This window comes from Rhipicephalus microplus, unplaced genomic scaffold, assembly GCF_043290135.1.
Source record: "Rhipicephalus microplus isolate Deutch F79 unplaced genomic scaffold, USDA_Rmic scaffold_12, whole genome shotgun sequence".
In the NCBI taxonomy this organism is placed as follows: domain Eukaryota; kingdom Metazoa; phylum Arthropoda; class Arachnida; order Ixodida; family Ixodidae; genus Rhipicephalus; species Rhipicephalus microplus.
Window position 1 is genome coordinate 11,684,839 of NW_027464585.1, and position 25,159 is coordinate 11,709,997.

At 52.9% G+C, this 25,159-nt stretch overlaps 4 non-coding genes across 4 annotated transcripts; all 4 read right to left on the reverse strand.

The window, feature by feature from the left end:
* Positions 1 to 4,724: 4,724 nt before the first annotated feature.
* On the reverse strand, positions 4,725 to 4,798 carry TRNAK-CUU (transfer RNA lysine (anticodon CUU)). The gene has a single exon. It is a non-coding gene; the product is annotated as a tRNA-Lys (tRNA).
* A 3,455-nt stretch (positions 4,799 to 8,253) lies between these two features.
* Positions 8,254 to 8,327, reverse strand: TRNAK-CUU (transfer RNA lysine (anticodon CUU)). The gene has a single exon. It is a non-coding gene; the product is annotated as a tRNA-Lys (tRNA).
* A 7,577-nt stretch (positions 8,328 to 15,904) lies between these two features.
* Positions 15,905 to 15,978, reverse strand: TRNAK-CUU (transfer RNA lysine (anticodon CUU)). The gene has a single exon. It is a non-coding gene; the product is annotated as a tRNA-Lys (tRNA).
* Positions 15,979 to 21,056: 5,078 nt separating this feature from the next.
* TRNAK-CUU (transfer RNA lysine (anticodon CUU)) lies at positions 21,057 to 21,130 on the reverse strand. Its single transcript has one exon. It is a non-coding gene; the product is annotated as a tRNA-Lys (tRNA).
* Between the last annotated feature and the right edge of the window lie 4,029 nt (positions 21,131 to 25,159).

Below are 25,159 nucleotides of genomic sequence, written 5' to 3' on the forward strand. Positions count from 1 at the left end.
GCCAAAGAAAAAAAAGCGCCGCACCACCACCGGGTGGGCTCGAACTTCCAACCTTTCGGCTAACAGCCGATCGTGCTAGCCAATTGCGCCATGGAGACAGTCCTGTTCCACTCTCACCACCATCAGAACATATCTTCAAAGCTATCAGCCGAAAGAAAAAAGGCGCTGCACCACCATCGGGTGGGCTCGAACCTCCAACCTTTCGGTTAACAGCCCATCGCGCTAGCCAATTGCGCCACGGAGACAGTTCTGCTCCACTCTCACTACTGCCAGAACATATCTTCAAAGCTATAAGCGCAAAAAAAAGCAACACACCACTCCCGGGAGGGCTCGAACCTCCAACATTTCGGTTAACAGCCGATCGCGCTAGCCACTACCGCATCGGAGACAGTCCGGCTCCACTCTCACCACCGTCAGAATATTTCTTCAGAGCTATGAGCCAAAGAAAAAAAAGCACCGCACCACCACCGCGTGGGCTCGAACCTCCAACCTTTCGGTTACCAGCCGATCGCGCTAGCCAATTGCGCCACTGAGACAGTCCTGCTCCACTCTCACCACCATCAGAACATATCTTCAAAGCTATCAGCCCAAAGAAAAAAAAGCAACACACCACTCCCGGGATGGCTCGAACCTCCAACCTTTAGGTTAACAGCCGATCGCGCTAGCCAATTGCGCCACGGAGACAGTCGTGCTCCACTCTCACCACCGTCAGAACATTTCTTCAAAGCTATCAGCCCAGAGGAAAAAAGCGCCGCACCACCACCGGGTGGGCTCGAACCTCCAACCTTTCGGTTAACAGCCGATCGCGCTAGCCAATTGCGCCAAGGAGACAGTCATGCTCCACTCTCACCACCGTCAGAACATTTCTCCAGAGCTATCAGCCCAAAGAAAAAAAGCGCCGCACCACCATCGGGTGGGCTCGAACCTCCAACCTTTCGGTTAACAGCCCATCGCGCTAGCCAATTGCGCCACGGAGACAGTTCTGCTCCACTCTCACTACTGCCAGAACATATCTTCAAAGCTATAAGCGCAAAAAAAAGCAACACACCACTCCCGGGAGGGCTCGAACCTCCAACATTTCGGTTAACAGCCGATCGCGCTAGCCACTACCGCATCGGAGACAGTCCGGCTCCACTCTCACAACCGTCAGAATATTTCTTCAGAGCTATGAGCCAAAGAAAAAAAAGCGCCGCACCACCACCGGGTGGGCTCGAACCTCCAACCTTTCGGTTAACAGCCCATCGCCCTAGCCAATTGCGCCACGGAGACAGTTCTGCTCCACTCTCACTACTGCCAGAACATATCTTCAAAGCTATAAGCGCAAAAAAAAGCAACACACCACTCCCGGGAGGGCTCGAACCTCCAAACTTTTGGTTAACAGCCGATCGCGCTAGCCAATCGCGCTACGGAGACAGTCCCGCTCCACTCTCACCACCACCAGAACATATGTTCAAAGCTATCAGCGCAAAAAAAAAGCAACACACCACTCCCGGGTGGGCTCGAACCTCAAACATTTCGGTTAACAGCCGATCGCGCTAGCCACTACCGCATCGGAGACAGTCCGGCTCCACTCTCACCACCGTCAGAACATTTCTTCAGAGCTATCAGCCCAAAGAAAAAAAAGCGCCGCACCACCATCGGGTGGGCTCGAACCTCCAACGTTTCGGTTAACAGCCAATCGCGCTAGCCTATTGCGCCACGGAGACAGTCGTGCTCCACTCTCACCACCGTCAGAATATTTCTTCAGAGCTATGAGCCAAAGAAAAAAAAGCGCCGCACCACCACCGGGTGGGCTCGAACTTCCAACCTTTCGGCTAACAGCCGATCGTGCTAGCCAATTGCGCCACGGAGACAGTCCTGTTCCACTCTCACCACCATCAGAACATATCTTCAAAGCTATCAGCCCAAAGAAAAAAAAGCAACACACCACTCCTGGGAGGGCTCGAACCTCCAACCTTTCAGTTAACAGCCCATCGCGCTAGCCAATTGCGCCATGAAGAGAGTCGTGCTCCACTCTCACCACCATTAGAACATATCTTCAAAGCTATCAGCCGAAAGAAAAAAGGCGCTGCACCACCACCGGGTGGGCTCGAACCTCCAACCTTTCGGTTAAGAGCCGATCGCGCTAGCCAATTGCGCCACGGAGACAGTCCCGCTCCACTCTCTCCACCACCAGAACATATGTTCAAAGCTATCAGCGCAAAGAAAAAAGCAACACACCTCTCCCGGGTGGGCTCGAACCTCCAACCTTTCGGTTAACAGCCGATCGCGCTAGCCACTTCCGCATCGGAGACAGTCCGGCTCCACTCTCACCACCGTCAGAACATTTCTTCAGAGCTATGAGCCCAAAGAAAAAAAGCGCCGCACCACCACCGGGTGGGCTCGAACCTCCAACCATTCGGTTAACAGCCGATCGCGCTAGCCAATTGTGCCACGGAGACAGTCGTGCTCCACTCTCACCACCATCACAACATGTCTTCAAAGCTATCAGCCCAAAGAAAAAAAAGCACCGCACCACCACCGCGTGGGCTCGAACCTCAAACCTTTCGGTTAATACCCCATCGCGCTAGCCAATTACACCACGGAGACAGTCGTGCTCCACCCTCACCACCATCAGAACATATCTTCAAAGCTATAAGCGCAAAGAAAAAAAAGCAACACACCACTCCAGGGAGAGCTCGAACCTCCAGCTTTTCGGTTAACAGCCGATCGCGCTAGCCAATTGCGCCACGGAGACAGTCCTGTTCCACTCTCACCACCATCAGAACATATCTTCAAAGCTATCAGCCCAAAGAAAAAAAAGCAACACACCACTCCCGGGTGGGCTCGAACCTCCAACCTTTCGGTTAACAGCCGATCGCGCTAGCCAATTGCGCCATGGAGACAGTCCTGTTCCACTCTCACCACCATCAGAACATATCTTCAAAGCTATCAGCCCAAAGAAAAAAAAAGCAACACACCACTCCTGGGAGGGCTCGAACCTCCAACCTTTCGGTTAATAGCCCATCGCGCTAGCCAATTACGCCACGGAGACAGTCGTGCTCCACTCTCACCACCGTCAGAACATTTCTTCAGAGCTATCAGCCCAAAGAAAAAAAAGCGCCGCACCACCACCGGGTGGGCTCGAACCTCCGACCTTTCCGTTAATACCCCATCGCGCTAGCCAATTACACCACGGAGAGTGTCCTGCTACACTCTCACCACCATCAGAACATATCTTCAAATCTATGAGATCAAAGAAAAAAAAGCACCGCACCACCACCACGTGGGCTCGAACCTCCAACCTTTTGGTTACCAGCCGATCGCGCTAGCCAATTGCGCCACAGAGACAGTCCTGCTCCACTCTCACCACCATCAGAACATATCTTCAAAGCTATCAGCCCAAAGAAAAAAAAGCAACACACCACTCCCGGGATGGCTCGAACCTCCAACCTTTAGGTTAACAGCCGATCGCGCTAGCCAATTGCGCCACGGAGACAGTCGTGCTCCACTCTCACCACCGTCAGAACATTTCTTCAAAGCTATCAGCCCAGAGGAAAAAAGCGCCGCACCACCACCGGGTGGGCTCGAACCTCCAACCTTTCGGTTAACAGCCGATCGCGCTAGCCAATTGCGCCAAGGAGACAGTCATGCTCCACTCTCACCACCGTCAGAACATTTCTCCAGAGCTATCAGCCCAAAGAAAAAAAGCGCCGCACCACCATCGGGTGGGCTCGAACCTCCAACCTTTCAGTTAACAGCCCATCGCGCTAGCCAATTGCGCCACGGAGACAGTTCTGCTCCACTCTCACTACTGCCAGAACATATCTTCAAAGCTATAAGCGCAAAAAAAAGCAACACACCACTCCCGGGAGGGCTCGAACCTCCAAACTTTTGGTTAACAGCCGATCGCGCTAGCCAATCGCGCTACAGAGACAGTCCCGCTCCACTCTCACCACCACCAGAACATATGTTCAAAGCTATCAGCGCAAAGAAAAAAGCAACACACCACTCCCGGGTGGGCTCGAACCTCCAACATTTCGGTTAACAGCCGATCGCGCTAGCCACTTCCGCATCGGAGACAGTCCGGCTCCATTCTGACCACCGTCAGAACACTTATTCAGAGCTATCAGCCCAAAGACAAAAAAGCACCGCACCACCATCGGGTGGGCTCGAACCTCCAACGTTTCGGTTAACAGCCAATCGCGCTAGCCAATTGCGCCACAGAGACAGTCGTGCTCCACTCTCAGCACCGTCAGAATATTTCTTCAGAGCTATGAGCCAAAGAAAAAAAAGCGCCGCACCACCACCGGGTGGGCTCGAACCTCCAACCTTTCGGTTAACAGCCGATCGCGCTAGCCAATTGCGCCATGAAGACAGTCCTGTTCCACTCTCACCAGCATCAGAACATATCTTCAAAGCTATCAGCCCAAAGAAAAAAAAGCAACACACCACTCCTGGGAGGGCTCGAACCTCCAACCTTTCAGTTAACAGCCCATAGCGCTATCCAATTGCGCCACGGAGACAGTCATGCTCCACTCTCACCATCGTCAGAACATTTCTTCAGAGCTATCAGCCCAAAGAAAAATAAAGCGCCGCACCACCACCGGGTGGGCTCAAACCTCCATACTTTCGCTTAACAGTCGATCACGCTAGCCAATTGCGCCATGAAGAGAGTCGTGCTCCACTCTCACCACCATCAGAACATATCTTCAAAGCTATCAGCCGAAAAAAAAGCGCTGCACCACCACCGGGTGGGCTCGAACCTCCAACCTTTCGGTTAAGAGCCGAACGCGCTAGCCAATTGCGCCACGGAGGCAGTCCCGCTAGACCCTCACCACCACCAGAACATATGTTCAAAGCTATCAGCGCAAAGAAAAGAGCAACACACCTCTCCCGGGTGGGCTCGAACCTCAAACCTTTCGGTTAACAGCCGATCGCGCTAGCCACTTCCGCATCGGAGACAGTCCGGCTCCACTCTCACCACCGTCAGAACATTTCTTCAGAGCTATCAGCTCAAAGAAAAAAATGCGCCGCACCACCATCGGGTGGGCTCGAACCTCCAACGTTTCGGTTAACAGCCAATCGCGCTAGCCAATTGCGCCATGGAGACACTCCTGTTCCACTCTCACCGCTATCAGAACATATCTTCAAAGCTATCAGCCCAAAGAAAAAAAAGCAACACACCACTTCTGGGAGTGCTCGAACCTCCAACCTTTCAGTTAACAGCCCATCGCGCTAGCAATTGTGCCACGGAGACAGTCGTGCTCCACTCTCACCACCGTCAGAACATTTCTTCAGAGCTAACAGCCCAAAGAAAAAAAAGCACCGCACCACCACCAGGTGGGCTCGAACCTCCAACCTTTCGGTTAACAGCCGATCGCGCTAGCCAATTGCGCCATGGAGACAGTCGTGCTCCACTCTCACCACCGTCAGAACATTTCTTCAGAGCTATCAGCCCAAAGAAAAAAAAGCGCCGCACCACCGCTGGGTGGGCTCGAACCTCCAACCTTTCAGTTAATACCCCATCGCGCTAGCCAATTACGCCACGGAGACAGTCGTGCTCCACTCTCACCACCATCAGAACATATCTTCAAAGCTATAAGCGCAAAGAAAAAAAAGCAACACACCACTCCCCGGAGGGCTCGAACCTCCAAACTTTTGGTTAACAGCCGACCGCGCTAGCCAATTGCGTCACGGAGACAGTCCTGCTCCACTCTCACCACCGTCAGATCATTTTTTCAGAGCTATCAGCCCAAAGAAAAAAAAGCGCCGCACCACCATCGGGTGGGCTCGAACCTCCAACGTTTCAGTTAACAGCCAATCGCGCTAGCCAATAGCGCCACGGAGACAGTCGTGCTCCACTCTCACCACCGTCAGAACATTTATTCAGAGCTATCAGCCCAAAAAAAAACCCCCGCACCACCACCGGGTGGGCTCGAACCTCCAACGTTTCAGTTAACAGCCAATCGCGCTAGCCAATTGCGCCATGGAGACAGTCCTGCTACACTCTCACCACCATCAGAACATATCTTCAAAGCTATCAGCCCAAAGAAAAAAAGCAACACACCACTCCCGGGAGGGCTTGAACCTCAAACCTTTCAGTTAACAGCCGATCACGCTAGCCAATTGCGCCACGGAGACAGTCGTGCTCCACTATCACCACCGTCAGAACATTTCTTCAGAGCTATCAGCCCAAAGGAAAAAAAGCGCCGCACCACCACCGGGTGGGCTCGAGCGTCCAACATTTCGGTCAATAGCCCATCGCGCTAGCCAATTACGCCACGCAGACAGTCGTGCTCCACTCTCACCACCATCAGAACATAACTTCAAAGCTATCAGCGCAAAGAAAAAAGCAACACACCACTCCCGGGAGGGCTCGAACCTCCAACCTTTCGGTTAACAGCCGATCGCGCTAGCCAATTGCGCCAAGGAGACAGTCATGCTCCACTCTCACTACCGTCAGAACATATCTTCAAAGCTATAAGCGCAAAGAAAAAAAAGCAACACACCACTCCCGGGAGGGCTCGAACCTCCAAACTTTTGGTTAACAGCCGATCGCTCTAGCCAATCGCGCTACGGAGACAGTCCCGCTACACTGTCACCACCACCAGAACATATGTTCAAAGCTATCAGCGCAAAGAAAAAAGCAACACACCACTCCCGGGTGGGCTCGAACCTCCAACATTTCGGTTAACAGCCGATCGCGCTAGCCACTTCCGCATCGGAGACAGTCCGGCTCCATTCTGACCACCGTCAGAACATTTCTTCAGAGCTATAAGCGCAAAGAAAAAAAGCAACACACCACTCCCGGGAGGGCTCGAACCTCCAAACTTTTGGTTAACAGCCGACCGCGCTAGCCAATTGCGCCACGGAGACAGTCGTGCTCCACTCCCACCACCATCACAACATATCTTCAAAGCTATCAGCGCAAAGAAAAAAGCAACACACCACTCCCGGGAGAGCTCGAACCTCCAAACTTTCGGTTACCAGCCGATCGCGCTAGCCGATTGCGCCACGGAGACAGTCCTGCTCCACTCTCACCATCATCAGAACATATCCTAAACTATTAGCCCAAAAAAAAAGCAACACACCACTCCCGGGAGGGCTCGAACCTCCAACCTTTCAGTTAACAGCTCATCGCGCTAGCAAATTGCGCCACGGAGACAGTCATGCTCCACTCTCACCACCGTCAGAAAATTTCTTCAGAGCTATCAGCCCAAAGAAAAAAAAAAGCGCCGCATCACCACCGGGTGGGCTCAAACCTCCATACTTTCGCTTAACAGTCGATCACGCTAGCCAATTGCGCCATGAAGAGAGTCGTGCTCCACTCTCACCACCATCAGAACATATCTTCAAAGCTATCAGCCGAAAGAAAAAAAGCGCTGCACCACCACCGGGTGGGCTCGAACCTCCAACCTTTCGGTTAACAGCCGATCGCGCTAGCCAATCGCGCTACGGAGACAGTCCCGCTCCACTCTCACCACCACCAGAACATATGTTCAAAGCTATCAGCGCAAAGAAAAAAGCAACACACCACTCCCGGGTGGGCTCGAACCTCCAACATTTCGGTTAACAGCCGATCGCGCTAGCCACTTCCGCATCGGAGACAGTCCGGCTCCATTCTGACCACCGTCAGAACACTTATTCAGAGCTATCAGCCCAAAGACAAAAAAGCGCCGCACCACCATCGGGTGGGCTCGAACCTCCAACGTTTCGGTTAACAGCCAATCGCGCTAGCCAATTGCGCCACAGAGACAGTCGTGCTCCACTCTCAGCACCGTCAGAATATTTCTTCAGAGCTATGAGCCAAAGAAAAAAAAGCGCCGCACCACCACCGGGTGGGCTCGAACCTCCAACCTTTCGGTTAACAGCCGATCGCGCTAGCCAATTGCGCCATGAAGACAGTCCTGTTCCACTCTCACCAGCATCAGAACATATCTTCAAAGCTATCAGCCCAAAGAAAAAAAAGCAACACACCACTCCTGGGAGGGCTCGAACCTCCAAGCTTTCAGTTAACAGCCCATAGCGCTAGCCAATTGCGCCACGGAGACAGTCATGCTCCACTCTCACCATCGTCAGAACATTTCTTCAGAGCTATCAGCCCAAAGAAAAATAAAGCGCCGCACCACCACCGGGTGGGCTCAAACCTCCATACTTTCGCTTAACAGTCGATCACGCTAGCCAATTGCGCCATGAAGAGAGTCGTGCTCCACTCTCACCACCATCAGAACATATCTTCAAAGCTATCAGCCGAAAAAAAAAGCGCTGCACCACCACCGGGTGGGCTCGAACCTCCAACCTTTCGGTTAAGAGCCGAACGCGCTAGCCAATTGCGCCACGGAGGCAGTCCCGCTCGACTCTCACCACCACCAGAACATATGTTCAAAGCTATCAGCGCAAAGAAAAGAGCAACACACCTCTCCCGGGTGGGCTCGAACCTCAAACCTTTCGGTTAACAGCCGATCGCGCTAGCCACTTCCGCATCGGAGACAGTCCGGCTCCACTCTCACCACCGTCAGAACATTTCTTCAGAGCTATCAGCTCAAAGAAAAAAATGCGCCGCACCACCATCGGGTGGGCTCGAACCTCCAACGTTTCGGTTAACAGCCAATCGCGCTAGCCAATTGCGCCATGGAGACACTCCTGTTCCACTCTCACCGCTATCAGAACATATCTTCAAAGCTATCAGCCCAAAGAAAAAAAAGCAACACACCACTTCTGGGAGTGCTCGAACCTCCAACCTTTCAGTTAACAGCCCATCGCGCTAGCAATTGTGCCACGGAGACAGTCGTGCTCCACTCTCACCACCGTCAGAACATTTCTTCAGAGCTAACAGCCCAAAGAAAAAAAAGCACCGCACCACCACCAGGTGGGCTCGAACCTCCAACCTTTCGGTTAACAGCCGATCGCGCTAGCCAATTGCGCCATGGAGACAGTCGTGCTCCACTCTCACCACCGTCAGAACATTTCTTCAGAGCTATCAGCCCAAAGAAAAAAAAGCGCCGCACCACCGCTGGGTGGGCTCGAACCTCCAACCTTTCAGTTAATACCCCATCGCGCTAGCCAATTACGCCACGGAGACAGTCGTGCTCCACTCTCACCACCATCAGAACATATCTTCAAAGCTATAAGCGCAAAGAAAAAAAAGCAACACACCACTCCCCGGAGGGCTCGAACCTCCAAACTTTTGGTTAACAGCCGACCGCGCTAGCCAATTGCGTCACGGAGACAGTCGTGCTCCACTCCGACCACCATCACAACATATCTTCAAAGCTATCAGCGCAAAGAAAAAAGCAACACACCACTCCCGGGAGAGCTCGAACCTCCAACCTTTTGGTTAACAGCCGATCGCGCTAGCCAATTGCGCCACGGAGACAGTCCTGCTCCACTCTCACCACCGTCAGATCATTTTTTCAGAGCTATCAGCCCAAAGAAAAAAAAGCGCCGCACCACCATCGGGTGGGCTCGAACCTCCAACGTTTCAGTTAACAGCCAATCGCGCTAGCCAATAGCGCCACGGAGACAGTCGTGCTCCACTCTCACCACCGTCAGAACATTTATTCAGAGCTATCAGCCCAAAAAAAAACCCCCGCACCACCACCGGGTGGGCTCGAACCTCCAACGTTTCAGTTAACAGCCAATCGCGCTAGCCAATTGCGCCATGGAGACAGTCCTGCTACACTCTCACCACCATCAGAACATATCTTCAAAGCTATCAGCCCAAAGAAAAAAAGCAACACACCACTCCCGGGAGGGCTTGAACCTCAAACCTTTCAGTTAACAGCCGATCACGCTAGCCAATTGCGCCACGGAGACAGTCGTGCTCCACTATCACCACCGTCAGAACATTTCTTCAGAGCTATCAGCCCAAAGGAAAAAAAGCGCCGCACCACCACCGGGTGGGCTCGAGCGTCCAACATTTCGGTCAATAGCCCATCGCGCTAGCCAATTACGCCACGCAGACAGTCGTGCTCCACTCTCACCACCATCAGAACATAACTTCAAAGCTATCAGCGCAAAGAAAAAAGCAACACACCACTCCCGGGAGGGCTTGAACCTCCAACCTTTCGGTTAACAGCCGATCGCGCTAGCCAATTGCGCCAAGGAGACAGTCATGCTCCACTCTCACTACCGTCAGAACATATCTTCAAAGCTATAAGCGCAAAGAAAAAAAAGCAACACACCACTCCCGGGAGGGCTCGAACCTCCAAACTTTTGGTTAACAGCCGATCGCGCTAGCCAATCGCGCTACGGAGACAGTCCCGCTACACTGTCACCACCACCAGAACATATGTTCAAAGCTATCAGCGCAAAGAAAAAAGCAACACACCACTCCCGGGTGGGCTCGAACCTCCAACATTTCGGTTAACAGCCGATCGCGCTAGCCACTTCCGCATCGGAGACAGTCCGGCTCCATTCTGACCACCGTCAGAACATTTCTTCAGAGCTATAAGCGCAAAGAAAAAAAGCAACACACCACTCCCGGGAGGGCTCGAACCTCCAAACTTTTGGTTAACAGCCGACCGCGCTAGCCAATTGCGCCACGGAGACAGTCGTGCTCCACTCCCACCACCATCACAACATATCTTCAAAGCTATCAGCGCAAAGAAAAAAGCAACACACCACTCCCGGGAGAGCTCGAACCTCCAAACTTTCGGTTACCAGCCGATCGCGCTAGCCGATTGCGCCACGGAGACAGTCCTGCTCCACTCTCACCATCATCAGAACATATCCTAAACTATCAGCCCAAAAAAAAAGCAACACACCACTCCCGGGAGGGCTCGAACCTCCAACCTTTCAGTTAACAGCTCATCGCGCTAGCAAATTGCGCCACGGAGACAGTCATGCTCCACTCTCACCACCGTCAGAAAATTTCTTCAGAGCTATCAGCCCAAAGAAAAAAAAAGCGCCGCACCACCACCGGGTGGGCTCAAACCTCCATACTTTCGCTTAACAGTCGATCACGCTAGCCAATTGCGCCATGAAGAGAGTCGTGCTCCACTCTCACCACCATCAGAACATATCTTCAAAGCTATCAGCCGAAAGAAAAAAAGCGCTGCACCACCACCGGGTGGGCTCGAACCTCCAACCTTTCGGTTAAGAGCCGATCGCGCTAGCCAATTGCGCCACGGAGACAGTCCCGCTCCACTCTCACCACCACCAGAACATATGTTCAAAGCTTTCAGCGCAAAGAAAAAAGCAACACACCTCTCCCGGGTGGGCTCGAACCTCAAACCTTAAGGTTAACAGCCGATGGCGCTAGCCACTTCCGCATCGGAGACAGTCCGGCTCCACTCTCACCACCGTCAGAACATTTCTTCAGAGCTATCAGCCTAAAGAAAAAAATGCGCCGCACCACCATCGGGTGGGCTCGAACCTCCAACGTTTCGGTTAACAGCCAATCGCGCTAGCCAATAGCGCCATGGAGACAGTCCTGTTCCACTCTCACCGCTATCAGAACATATCTTCAAAGCTATCAGCCCAAAGAAAAAAAAGCAACACACACTTCCGGGAGGGCTCGAAACTCCAACCTTTCAGTTAACAGCCCATCGCGCTAGCCAATTGCGCCACGGAGACAGTCGTGCTCCACTCTCACCACCGTCAGAACATTTCTTCAGAGCTATCAGCCTAAAGAAAAAAAAGCGCCGCACCACCACCGGGTAGGCTCAAACCTCCATACTTTCGCTTAACAGTCGATCACGCTAGCCAATTCCGCCATGGAGAGAGTCGTGCTCCACTCTCACCACCATCAGAACATATCTTCAAAGCTATAAGCCGAAAGAAAAAAAGCGCTGCACCACCACCGGGTAGGCTCGAACCTCCAACCTTTCGGTGAAGAGCCGATCGCGCTAGCCAATTGCGCCACGGAGACAGTCCCGCTCCACTCTCACCACCACCAGAACATATGTTCAAAGCTATCAGCGCAAAGACAAAAGCAACACACCTCTCCCGGGTGGGCTCGAACCTCCAACCTTTCGGTTAACAGCCGATCGCGCTAGCCACTTCCGCATCGGAGACAGTCCGGCTCCACTCTCACCACCGTCAGAACATTTCTTCAGAGCTATCAGCCCAAAGAAAAAAAAAGCGCCGCACCACCATCGGGTGGGCTCGCACCTCCAACGTTTCGGTTAACAGCCAATCGCGCTAGCCTATTGCGCCACGGAGACAGTCGTGCTCCACTCTCACCACCGTCAGAATATTTCTTCAGAGCTATGAGCCAAAGAAAAAAAAGCGCCGCACCACCACCGGGTGGGCTCGAACTTCCAACCTTTCGGCTAACAACCGATCGTGCTAGCCAATTGCGCCATGGAGACAGTCCTGTTCCACTCTCACCACCATCAGAACATATCTTCAAAGCTATCAGCCCAAAGAAAAAAAGCAACACACCACTCCTGGGAGGGCTCGAACCTCCAACCTTTCAGTTAACAGCCCACCGCGCTAGCCAATTGCGCCACGGAGACAGTCGTGCTCCACTCTCACCACCATCACAACATGTCTTCAAAGCTATCAGCCCAAAGAAAAAAAAGCACCGCACCACCACCGCGTGGGCTCGAACCTCCAACCTTTCGGTTAATACCCCATCGCGCTAGCAATTACACCACGGAGACAGTCTTGCTCCACCCTCACCACCATCAGAACATATCTTCAAAGCTATAAGCGCAAAGAAAAAAAAGCAACACACCACTCCCGGGAGGGCTCGAACCTCCAAACTTTTGGTTAACAGCCGACCGCGCTAGCCAATTGCGCCACGGAGACAGTCGTGCTCCACTCCCACCACCATCACAACATATCTTCAAAGCTATCAGCGCAAAGAAAAAAGCAACACACCACTCCCGGGAGAGCTCGAACCTCCAACCTTTCGGTTAACAGCCGATCGCGCTAGCCAATTGCGCCACGGAGACAGTCCTGTTCCACTCTCACCACCATCAGAACATATCTTCAAAGCTATCAGCCCAAAGAAAAAAAAGCAACACACCACTCCTGGGAGGGCTCGAACCTCCAACCTTTCGGTTAATAGCCCATCGCGCTAGCCAATTACGCCACGGAGACAGTCGTGCTCCACTCTCACCACCATCAGAACATATCTTCAAAGCTATAAGCGCAAAGAAAAAAAAGGCAACACACCACTCCCGGGAGGACTCGAACCTCCAAACTTTTGGTTAACAGCCGACCGCGCTAGCCAATTGCGCCACGGAGACAGTCGTGCTCCACTCCCACCACCATCAAAACATATCTTCAAAGCTATCAGCGCAAAGAAAAAAGCAACACACCACTCCGGGGTGGGCTCGAACCTCCAACCTTTCGGTTAACAGCCGATCGCGCTAGCCAATTGCGCCATGGAGACAGTCCTGTTCCACTCTCACCACCATCAGAACATATCTTCAAAGCTATCAGCCCAAAGAAAAAAAAGCAACACACCACTCCTGGGAGGGCTCGAACCTCCAACCTTTCGGTTAATAGCCCATCGCGCTAGCCAATTACGCCACGGAGACAGTCGCGCTCCACTCTCACCACCGTCCGAACATTTCTTCACAGCTATCAGCCCAAAGAAAAAAAAGCGCCGCACCAACACCGGGTGGGCTCGAACCTCCGACCTTTCGGTTAATACCCCATCGCGCTAGCCAATTACACCACGGAGACAGTCGTGCTCCACCCTCACCACCCTCAGAACATATCTTCAAAGCTAAAAGCGCAAAGAAAATAAAAGCAACACACCACTCCCGGGAGGGCTCGAACCTCCAAACTTTTGGTTAACAGCCGACCGCGCTAGCCAATCGCGCCACGGAGACAGTCGTGCTCCACTCCCACCACCATCACAACATATCTTCAAAGCTATCAGCGCAAAGAAAAAAGCAACACAGCACTCCCGGGAGAGCTCGAACCTCCAGCTTTTCGGTTAACAGCCGATCGCGCTAGCCAATTGCGCCACGGAGACAGTCCTGTTCCACTCTCACCACCATCAGAACATATCTTCAAAGCTATCAGCCCAAAGAAAAAAAAGCAACACACCACTCCCGGGTGGGCTCGAACCTCCAACCTTTCGGTTAACAGCCGATCGCGCTAGCCAATTGCGCCATGGAGACAGTCCTGTTCCACTCTCACCACCATCAGAACATATCTTCAAAGCTATCAGCCCAAAGAAAAAAAAAGCAACACACCACTCCTGGGAGGGCTCGAACCTCCAACCTTTCGGTTAATAGCCCATCGCGCTAGCCAATTACGCCACGGAGACAGTCGTGCTCCACTCTCACCACCGTCAGAACATTTCTTCAGAGCTATCAGCCCAAAGAAAAAAAAGCGCCGCACCACCACCGGGTGGGCTCGAACCTCCGACCTTTCCGTTAATACCCCATCGCGCTAGCCAATTACACCACGGAGAGTGTCCTGCTACACTCTCACCACCATCAGAACATATCTTCAAATCTATGAGATCAAAGAAAAAAAAGCACCGCACCACCACCGCGTGGGCTCGAATTCCAACCTTTCGGTTACCAGCCGATCGCGCTAGCCAATTGCGCCACAGAGACAGTCCTGCTCCACTCTCACCACCATCAGAACATATCTTCAAAGCTATCAGCCCAAAGAAAAAAAAGCAACACACCACTCCCGGGATGGCTCGAACCTCCAACCTTTAGGTTAACAGCCGATCGCGCTAGCCAATTGCGCCACGGAGACAGTCGTGCTCCACTCTCACCACCGTCAGAACATTTCTTCAAAGGTATCAGCCCAGAGGAAAAAAGCGCCGCACCACCACCGGGTGGGCTCGAACCTCCAACCTTTCGGTTAACAGCCGATCGCGCTAGCCAATTGCGCCAAGGAGACAGTCATGCTCCACTCTCACCACCGTCAGAACATTTCTCCAGAGCTATCAGCCCAAAGAAAAAAAGCGCCGCACCACCATCGGGTGGGCTCGAACCTCCAACCTTTCGGTTAACAGCCCATCGCGCTAGCCAATTGCGCCACGGAGACAGTTCTGCTCCACTCTCACTACTGCCAGAACATATCTTCAAAGCTATAAGCGCAAAAAAAAGCAACACACCACTCCCGGGAGGGCTCGAACCTCAAACTTTTGGTTAACAGCCGATCGCGCTAGCCAATCGCGCTACGGAGACAGTCCCGCTCCACTCTCACCACCACCAGAACATATGTTCAAAGCTATCAGCGCAAAGAAAAAAGCAACACACCACTCCCGGGTGGGCTCGAACCTCCAACATTTCGGTTAACAGCCGATCGCGCTAGCCACTTCCGCATCGGAGACAGTCCGGCTCCATTCTGACCACCGTCAGAACACTTATTCAGAGCTATCAGCCCAAAGACAAAAAAGCGCCGCACCACCATCGGGTGGGCTCGAACCTCCAACGTTTCGGTTAACAGCCAATCGCGCTAGCCAATTGCGCCACAGAGACAGTCGTGCTCCACTCTCAGCACCGTCAGAATATTTCTTCAGAGCTATGAGCCAAAGAAAAAAAAGCGCCGCACCACCACCGGGTGGGCTCGAACCTCCAACCTTTCGGTTAACAGCCGATCGCGCTAGCCAATTGCGCCATGAAGACAGTCCTGTTCCACTCTCACCAGCATCAGAACATATCTTCAAAGCTATCAGCCCAAAGAAAAAAAAGCAACACACCACTCCTGGGAGGGCTCGAACCTCCAACCTTTCAGTTAACAGCCCATAGCGCTAGCCAATTGCGCCACGGAGACAGTCATGCTCAACTCTCACCATCGTCAGAACATTTCTTCAGAGCTATCAGCCCAAAGAAAAATAAAGCGCCGCACCACCACCGGGTGGGCTCAAACCTCCATACTTTCGCTTAACAGTCGATCACGCTAGCCAATTGCGCCATGAAGAGAGTCGTGCTCCACTCTCACCACCATTAGAACATATCTTCAAAGCTATCAGCCGAAAAAAAAAGCGCTGCACCACCACCGGGTGGGCTCGAACCTCCAACCTTTCGGTTAAGAGCCGAACGCGCTAGCCAATTGCGCCACGGAGGCAGTCCCGCTCGACTCTCACCACCACCAGAACATATGTTCAAAGCTATCAGCGCAAAGAAAAGAGCAACACACCTCTCCCGGGTGGGCTCGAACCTCAAACCTTTCGGTTAACAGCCGATCGCGCTAGCCACTTCCGCATCGGAGACAGTCCGGCTCCACTCTCACCACCGTCAGAACATTTCTTCAGAGCTATCAGCTCAAAGAAAAAAATGCGCCGCACCACCATCGGGTGGGCTCGAACCTCCAACGTTTCGGTTAACAGCCAATCGCGCTAGCCAATTGCGCCATGGAGACACTCCTGTTCCACTCTCACCGCTATCAGAACATATCTTCAAAGCTATCAGCCCAAAGAAAAAAAAGCAACACACCACTTCTGGGAGTGCTCGAACCTCCAACCTTTCAGTTAACAGCCCATCGCGCTAGCAATTGTGCCACGGAGACAGTCGTGCTCCACTCTCACCACCGTCAGAACATTTCTTCAGAGCTAACAGCCCAAAGAAAAAAAAGCACCGCACCACCACCAGGTGGGCTCGAACCTCCAACCTTTCGGTTAACAGCCGATCGCGCTAGCCAATTGCGCCATGGAGACAGTCGTGCTCCACTCTCACCACCGTCAGAACATTTCTTCAGAGCTATCAGCCCAAAGAAAAAAAAGCGCCGCACCACCGCTGGGTGGGCTCGAACCTCCAACCTTTCAGTTAATACCCCATCGCGCTAGCCAATTACGCCACGGAGACAGTCGTGCTCCACTCTCACCACCATCAGAACATATCTTCAAAGCTATAAGCGCAAAGAAAAAAAAGCAACACACCACTCCCCGGAGGGCTCGAACCTCCAAACTTTTGGTTAACAGCCGACCGCGCTAGCCAATTGCGTCACGGAGACAGTCGTGCTCCACTCCGACCACCATCACAACATATCTTCAAAGCTATCAGCGCAAAGAAAAAAGCAACACACCACTCCCGGGAGAGCTCGAACCTCCAACCTTTTGGTTAACAGCCGATCGCGCTAGCCAATTGCGCCACGGAGACAGTCCTGCTCCACTCTCAACACCGTCAGATCATTTTTTCAGAGCTATCAGCCCAAAGAAAAAAAAGCGCCGCACCACCATCGGGTGGGCTCGAACCTCCAACGTTTCAGTTAACAGCCAATCGCGCTAGCCAATAGCGCCACGGAGACAGTCGTGCTCCACTCTCACCACCGTCAGAACATTTATTCAGAGCTATCAGCCCAAAAAAAACCCCCCGCACCACCACCGGGTGGGCTCGAACCTCCAACGTTTCAGTTAACAGCCAATCGCGCTAGCCAATTGCGCCATGGAGACAGTCCTGCTACACTCTCACCACCATCAGAACATATCTTCAAAGCTATCAGCCCAAAGAAAAAAAGCAACACACCACTCCCGGGAGGGCTTGAACCTCAAACCTTTCAGTTAACAGCCGATCACGCTAGCCAATTGCGCCACGGAGACAGTCGTGCTCCACTATCACCACCGTCAGAACATTTCTTCAGAGCTATCAGCCCAAAGGAAAAAAAGCGCCGCACCACCACCGGGTGGGCTCGAGCGTCCAACCTTTCGGTTAACAGCCGATCGCGCTAGCCAATTGCGCCAAGGAGACAGTCATGCTCCACTCTCACTACCGTCAGAACATATCTTCAAAGCTATAAGCGCAAAGAAAAAAAAGCAACACACCACTCCCGGGAGGGCTCGAACCTCCAAACTTTTGGTTAACAGCCGACCGCGCTAGCCAATTGCGCCACGGAGACAGTCGTGCTCCACTCCCACCACCATCACAACATATCTTCAAAGCTATCAGCGCAAAGAAAAAAGCAACACACCACTCCCGGGAGAGCTCGAACCTCCAAACTTTCGGTTACCAGCCGATCGCGCTAGCCGATTGCGCCACGGAGACAGTCCTGCTCCACTCTCACCATCATCAGAACATATCCTAAACTATCAGCCCAAAAAAAAAGCAACACACCACTCCCGGGAGGGCTCGAACCTCCAACCTTTCAGTTAACAGCTCATCGCGCTAGCAAATTGCGCCACGGAGACAGTCATGCTCCACTCTCACCACCGTCAGAAAATTTCTTCAGAGCTATCAGCCCAAAGAAAAAAAAAAGCGCCGCACCACCACCGGGTGGGCTCAAACCTCCATACTTTCGCTTAACAGTCGATCACGCTAGCCAATTGCGCCATGAAGAGAGTCGTGCTCCACTCTCACCACCATCAGAACATATCTTCAAAGCTATCAGCCGAAAGAAAAAAAGCGCTGCACCACCACCGGGTGGGCTCGAACCTCCAACCTTTCGGTGAAGAGCCGATCGCGCTAGCCAATTGCGCCACGGAGACAGTCCCGCTCCACTCTCACCACCACCAGAACATATGTTCAAAGCTATCAGCGCAAAGAAAAAAGCAACACACCACTCCCGGGAGAGCTCGAACCTCCAACCTTTCGGTTAACAGCCGATCGCGCTAGCCAATTGCGCCACGGAGACAGTCCTGTTCCACTCTCACCACCATCAGAACATATCTTCAAAGCTATCAGCCCAAAGAAAAAAAAGCAACACACCACTCCTGGGAGGGCTCGAACCTCCAACCTTTCGGTTAATAGCCCATCGCGCTAGCATATTACGCCACGGAGACAGTCGTGCTCCACTCTCACCACCATCAGAACATATCTTCAAAGCTATAAGCGCAAAGAAAAAAAAGGCAACACACCACTCCCGGGAGGACTCGAACCTCCAAACTTTTGGTTAACAGCCGACCGCGCTAGCCAATTGCGCCACGGAGACAGTCGTGCTCCACTCCCACCACCATCAAAACATATCTTCAAAGCTATCAGCGCAAAGAAAAAAGCAACACACCACTCCGGGGTGGGCTCGAACCTCCAACCTTTCGGTTAACAGCCGATCGCGCTAGCCAATTGCGCCATGGAGACAGTCCTGTTCCACTCTCACCACCATCAGAACATATCTTCAAAGCTATCAGCCCAAAGAAAAAAAAGCAACACACCACTCCTGGGAGGGCTCGAACCTCCAACCTTTCGGTTAATAGCCCATCGCGCTAGCCAATTACGCCACGGAGACAGTCGCGCTCCACTCTCACCACCGTCCGAACATTTCTTCACAGCTATCAGCCCAAAGAAAAAAAAGCGCCGCACCAACACCGGGTGGGCTCGAACCTCCGACCTTTCGGTTAATACCCCATCGCGCTAGCCAATTACACCACGGAGACAGTCGTGCTCCACCCTCACCACCCTCAGAACATATCTTCAAAGCTAAAAGCGCAAAGAAAATAAAAGCAACACACCACTCCCGGGAGGGCTCGAACCTCCAAACTTTTGGTTAACAGCCGACCGCGCTAGCCAATCGCGCCACGGAGACAGTCGTGCTCCACTCCCACCACCATCACAACATATCTTCAAAGCTATCAGCGCAAAGAAAAAAGCAACACAGCACTCCCGGGAGAGCTCGAACCTCCAACCTTTCGGTTAACAGCCGATCGCGCTAGCCAATTGCGCCACGGAGACAGTCCTGCTCCACACTCACCACCGTCAGAACATTTTTTCAGAGCTATCAGCCCAAAGAAAAAAAAGCGCCGCACCACCATCGGGTGGGCTCGAACCTCCAACGTTTCAGTTAACAGCCAATCGCGCTAGCTAATAGCGCCACGGAGACAGTCGTGCTCCACTCTCACCACCGTCAGAACATTTCTTCAGAGCTATCAGCCCAAAGAAAAAAAAGCGCCGCACCACCACCGGGTGGGCTCGAACCTCCAACTTTCCGGTTAACAGCCGATCGCGCTAGCCAATTGCGCCATGGAGACAGTCCTGCTACACTCTCACCACCATCAGAACATATCTTCAAAGCTATCAGCCCAAAGAAAAAAAAGCAACACACCACTCCCGGGATGGCTCGAACCTCCAACCTTTAGGTTAACAGCCGATCGCGCTAGCCAATTGCGCCACGGAGACAGTCGTGCTCCACTCTCACCACCGTCATAACATTTCTTCAAAGCTATCAGCCCAGAGGAAAAAAGCGCCGCACCACCACCGGGTGGGCTCGAACCTCCAACCTTTCGGTTAACAGCCGATCGCGCTAGCCAATTGCGCCAAGGAGACAGTCATGCTCCACTCTCACCACCGTCAGAACATTTCTCCAGAGCTATCAGCCCAAAGAAAAAAAGCGCCGCACCACCATCGGGTGGGCTCGAACCTCCAACCTTTCGGTTAACAGCCCATCGCGCTAGCCAATATCGCCACGGAGACAGTTCTGCTCCACTCTCACTACTGCCAGAACATATCTTCAAAGCTATAAGCGCAAAAAAAAGCAACACACCACTCCCGGGAGGGCTCGAACCTCCAAACTTTTGGTTAACAGCCGATCGCGCTAGCCAATCGCGCTACGGAGACAGTCCCGCTCCACTCTCACCACCACCAGAACATATGTTCAAAGCTATCAGCGCAAAGGAAAAAGCAACACACCACTCCCGGGTGGGCTCGAACCTCCAACATTTCGGTTAACAGCCGATCGCGCTAGCCACTTCCGCATCGGAGACAGTCCGGCTCCATTCTGACCACCGTCAGAATATTTCTTCAGAGCTATGAGCCAAAGAAAAAAAAGCGCCGCACCACCACCGGGTGGGCTCGAACCTCCAACCTTTCGGTTAACAGCTGATGGCGCTAGCCAATTGCGCCATGAAGACAGTCCTGTTTCACTCTCACCAGCATCAGAACATATCTTCAAAGCTATCAGCCCAAAGAAAAAAAAGCAACACACCACTCCTGGGAGGGCTCGAACCTCCAACCTTTCAGTTAACAGCCCATAGCGCTAGCCAATTGCGCCACGGAGACAGTCATGCTCCACTCTCACCATCGTCAGAACATTTCTTCGGAGCTATCAGCCAAAAGAAAAATAAAGCGCCGCACCACCACCGGGTGGGCTCAAACCTCCATACTTTCGCTTAACAGTCGATCACGCTAGCCAATTGCGCCATGAAGAGAGTCGTGCTCCACTCTCACCACCATCAGAACATATCTTCAAAGCTATCAGCCGAAAGAAAAAAAGCGCTGCACCACCACCGGGTGGGCTCGAACCTCCAACCTTTCGGTTAAGAGCCGAACGCGCTAGCCAATTGCGCCACGGAGGCAGTCCCGCTCCACTCTCACCACCACCAGAACATATGTTAAAAGCTATCAGCGCAAAGAAAAAAGCAACACACCTCTCCCGGGTGGGCTCGAACCTCAAACCTTTCGGTTAACAGCCGATCGCGCTAGCCACTTCCGCATCGGAGACAGTCCGGCTCCACTCTCACCACCGTCAGAACATTTCTTCAGAGCTATCAGCCCAAAGAAAAAAATGCGCCCCACCACCATCGGGTGGGCTCGAACCTCCAACCTTTCGGTTAACAGCCGATCGCGCTAGCCAATCGCGCCACGGAGACAGTCGTGCTCCACTCTCACCACCGTCAGAACATTTCTTCAGAGCTATCAGCCCAGAGGAAAAAAGCGCCGCACCACCACCGGGTGGGCTCGAGCGTCCAACCTTTCGGTTAACAGCCGATCGCGCTAGCCAATCGCGCCACGGAGACAGTCGTGCTCCACTCTCACCACCGTCAGAACATTTCTTCAGAGCTATCAGCCCAGAGGAAAAAAGCGCCGCACCACCACCGGGTGGGCTCGAGCGTCCAACCTTTCGGTTAATAGCCCATCGCGCTAGCCAATTACGCCACGGAGACAGTCGTGCTCCACTCTCACCACCGTCAGAACAATTCTTCAGAGCTATCAGCCCAAAGAAAAAAAAGCGCCGCACCACCGCTGGGTGGGCTCGAACCTCCAACCTTTCGGTTAATACCCCATCGCGCTAGCCAATTACGCCACGGAGACAGTCGTGCTCCACTCTCACCACCATCAGAACATATCTTCAAAGCTATAAGCGCAAAGAAAAAAAAGCAACACACCACTCCCCGGAGGGCTCGAACCTCCAAACTTTTGGTTAACAGCCGACCGCGCTAGCCAATTGCGTCACGGAGACAGTCGTGCTCCACTCCGACCACCATCACAACATATCTTCAAAGCTATCAGCGCAAAGAAAAAAGCAACACACCACTCCCGGGAGAGCTCGAACCTCCAACCTTTCGGTTAACAGCCGATCGCGCTAGCCAATTGCGCCACGGAGACAGTCCTGCTCCACTCTCACCACCGTCAGAACATTTCTTCAGAGCTATCAGCCCAAAGACAAAAAAGCGCCGCAACACCATCGGGTGGGCTCGAACCTCCAACGTTTCGATTAACAGCCAATCGCGCTAGCCAATTGCGCCACGGAGACAATCGTGCTCCACTCTCACCACAGTCAGAATATTTCTTCAGAGCTATGAGCCCAAAGAAAAAAAAAGCGCCGCACCACCACCGGGTGGGCTCGATCCTCCAACCTTTCGGTTAACCGCCGATCGCGCTAGCCAATTGCGCCATGGAGACAGTCCTGTTCCACTCTCACCACCATCACAACATATCTTCAAAGCTATCAGCCCTAAGAAAAAAAAGCAACACACAACTCCTGGGAGGGCTTGAACCTCAAACCTTTCAGTTAACAGCCGATCACGCTAGCCAATTGCGCCACGGAGACAGTCGTGCTCCACTCTCACCACCGTCAGAACATTTCTTCAGAGCTATCAGCCCAAAGGAAAAAAAGCGCCGCACCACCACCGGGTGGGCTCGAGCGTCCAACATTTCGGTCAATAGCCCATCGCGCTAGCCAATTACGCCACGGAGACAGTCGTGCTCCACTCTCACCACCATCAGAACATAACTTCAAAGCTATCATCGCAAAGAAAAAAGCAACACACCACTCCCGGGAGGGCTCGAACCTCCAACCTTTCGGTTAACAGCCCATCGCGCTAGCCAATTGCGCCACGGAGACAGTCATGCTTCACTCTCACTACCGTCAGAACATTTCTTCAGAGCTATCAGCCCAAAGAAAAAAAAGCGCCGCACCACCACCGGGTGGGCTCAAACCTTCAACCTTTTGGTTAACAGCCGATCGCGCTAGCAAATTGCGCCACGGAGAGAGTCGTGCTCCACTCTCACCGCCGTCAGAACATTTCTTCAGAGCTATCAGCCTAAAGAAAAAAAAAGCGCCGCACCACCACCGGGTAGGCTCAAACCTCCATACTTTCGCTTAACAGTCGATCACGCTAGCCAATTGCGCCATGGAGAGAGTCGTGCTCCACTCTCACCACCATCAGAACATATCTTCAAAGCTATCAGCCGAAAGAAAAAAAGCGCTGCACCACCACCGGGTGGGCTCGAACCTCCAACCTTTCGGTTAAGAGCCGATCGCGCTAGCCAATTGCGCCATGGAGACAGCCCCGCTCCACTCTCACCACCACCAGAACATATGTTCAAAGCTATCAGCGCAAAGCAAAAAGCAACACACCTCTCCCGGGTGGGCTCGAACCTCCAACCTTTCGGTTAACAGCCGATCGCGCTAGCCACTTCCGCATCGGAGACAGTCCGGCTCCACTCTCACCACCGTCAGAACATTTCTTCAGAGCTATCAGCCCAAAGAAAAAAAAGCGCCGCACCACCATCGGGTGGGCTCGCACCTCCAACGTTTCGGTTAACAGCCAATCGCGCTAGCCTATTGCGCCACGGAGACAGTCGTGCTCCACTCTCACCACCGTCAGAATATTTCTTCAGAGCTATGAGCCAAAGAAAAAAAAGCGCCGCACCACCACCGGGTGGGCTCGAACTTCCAACCTTTCGGCTAACAGCCGATGGTGCTAGCCAATTGCGCCATGGAGACAGTCCTGTTCCACTCTCACCACCATCAGAACATATCTTCAAAGCTATCAACCCAAAGAAAAAAAAGCAACACACCACTCCTGGGAGGGCTCGAACCTCCAACCTTTCAGTTAACAGCCCATCGCGCTAGCCAATTGCGCCACGGAGACAGTCGTGCTCCACTCTCACCACCATCACAACATATCTTCAAAGCTATCAGCCCAAAGAAAAAAAAGCCCCACTCCACCACCGCATGGGCTCGAACCTCCAAACTTTCGGTTACCAGCCGATCGCGCTAGCCGATTGCGCCACGGAGACAGTCCTGCTCCACTCTCACCACCATCAGAACATATCTTCAAAGCTATCAGCCCAAAGAAAAAAAAGCGCCGCACCATCATCGGGTGGGCTCGAACCTCCAACCTTTCGGTTAACAGCCCATCGCGCTAGCCAATTGCGCCACGGAGACAGTCATGCTCCACTCTCACTACCGTCAGAACATTTCTTCAGAGCTATCAGCCCAAAGAAAAAAAAGCGCCGCACCACCACCGGGTGGGCTCGAACCTCCAACCTTTTGGTTAACAGCCGATCGCGCTAGCAAATTGCGCCACGGAGAGAGTCGTGCTCCTTTCTCACCACCAACAGAACATATCTCCAAAGCTATCAGCCTAAAGAAAAAAATGCGCCGCACCACCATCGGGTGGGCTCGAACCTCCAACGTTTCGGTTAACAGCCAATCGCGCTAGCGAATAGCGCCATGGAGACAGTCCTGTTCCACTCTCACCGCTATCAGAACATATCTTCAAAGCTATCAGCCCAAAGAAAAAAAGCAACACACCACTCCCGGGAGGGCTCGAACCTCCAACCTTTCAGTTAACAGCCCATCGCGCAAGCCAATGGCGCCACGGAGACAGTCATGCTCCACTCTCACCACCGTCAGAACATTTCTTCAGAGCTATCAGCCTAAAGAAAAAAAAGCGCCGCACCACCACCGGGTAGGCTCAAACCTCCATACTTTCGCTTAACAGTCGATCACGCTAGCCAATTGCGCCATGGAGAGAGTCGTGCTCCACTCTCACCACCATCAGAACATATCTTCAAAGCTATCAGCCGAAAGAAAAAAAGCGCTGCACCACCACCGGGTGGGCTCGAACCTCCAACCTTTCGGTTAAGAGCCGATCGCGCTAGCCAATTGCGCCAAGGAGACAGTCCCGCTCCACTCTCACCACCACCAGAACATATGTTCAAAGCTATCAGCGCAAAGAAAAAAGCAACACACCTCTCCCGGGTGGGCTCGAACCTCCAACCTTTCGGTTAACAGCCGATCGCGCTAGCCACTTCCGCATCGGAGACAGTCCGGCTCCACTCTCACCACCGTCAGAACATTTCTTCAGAGCTAT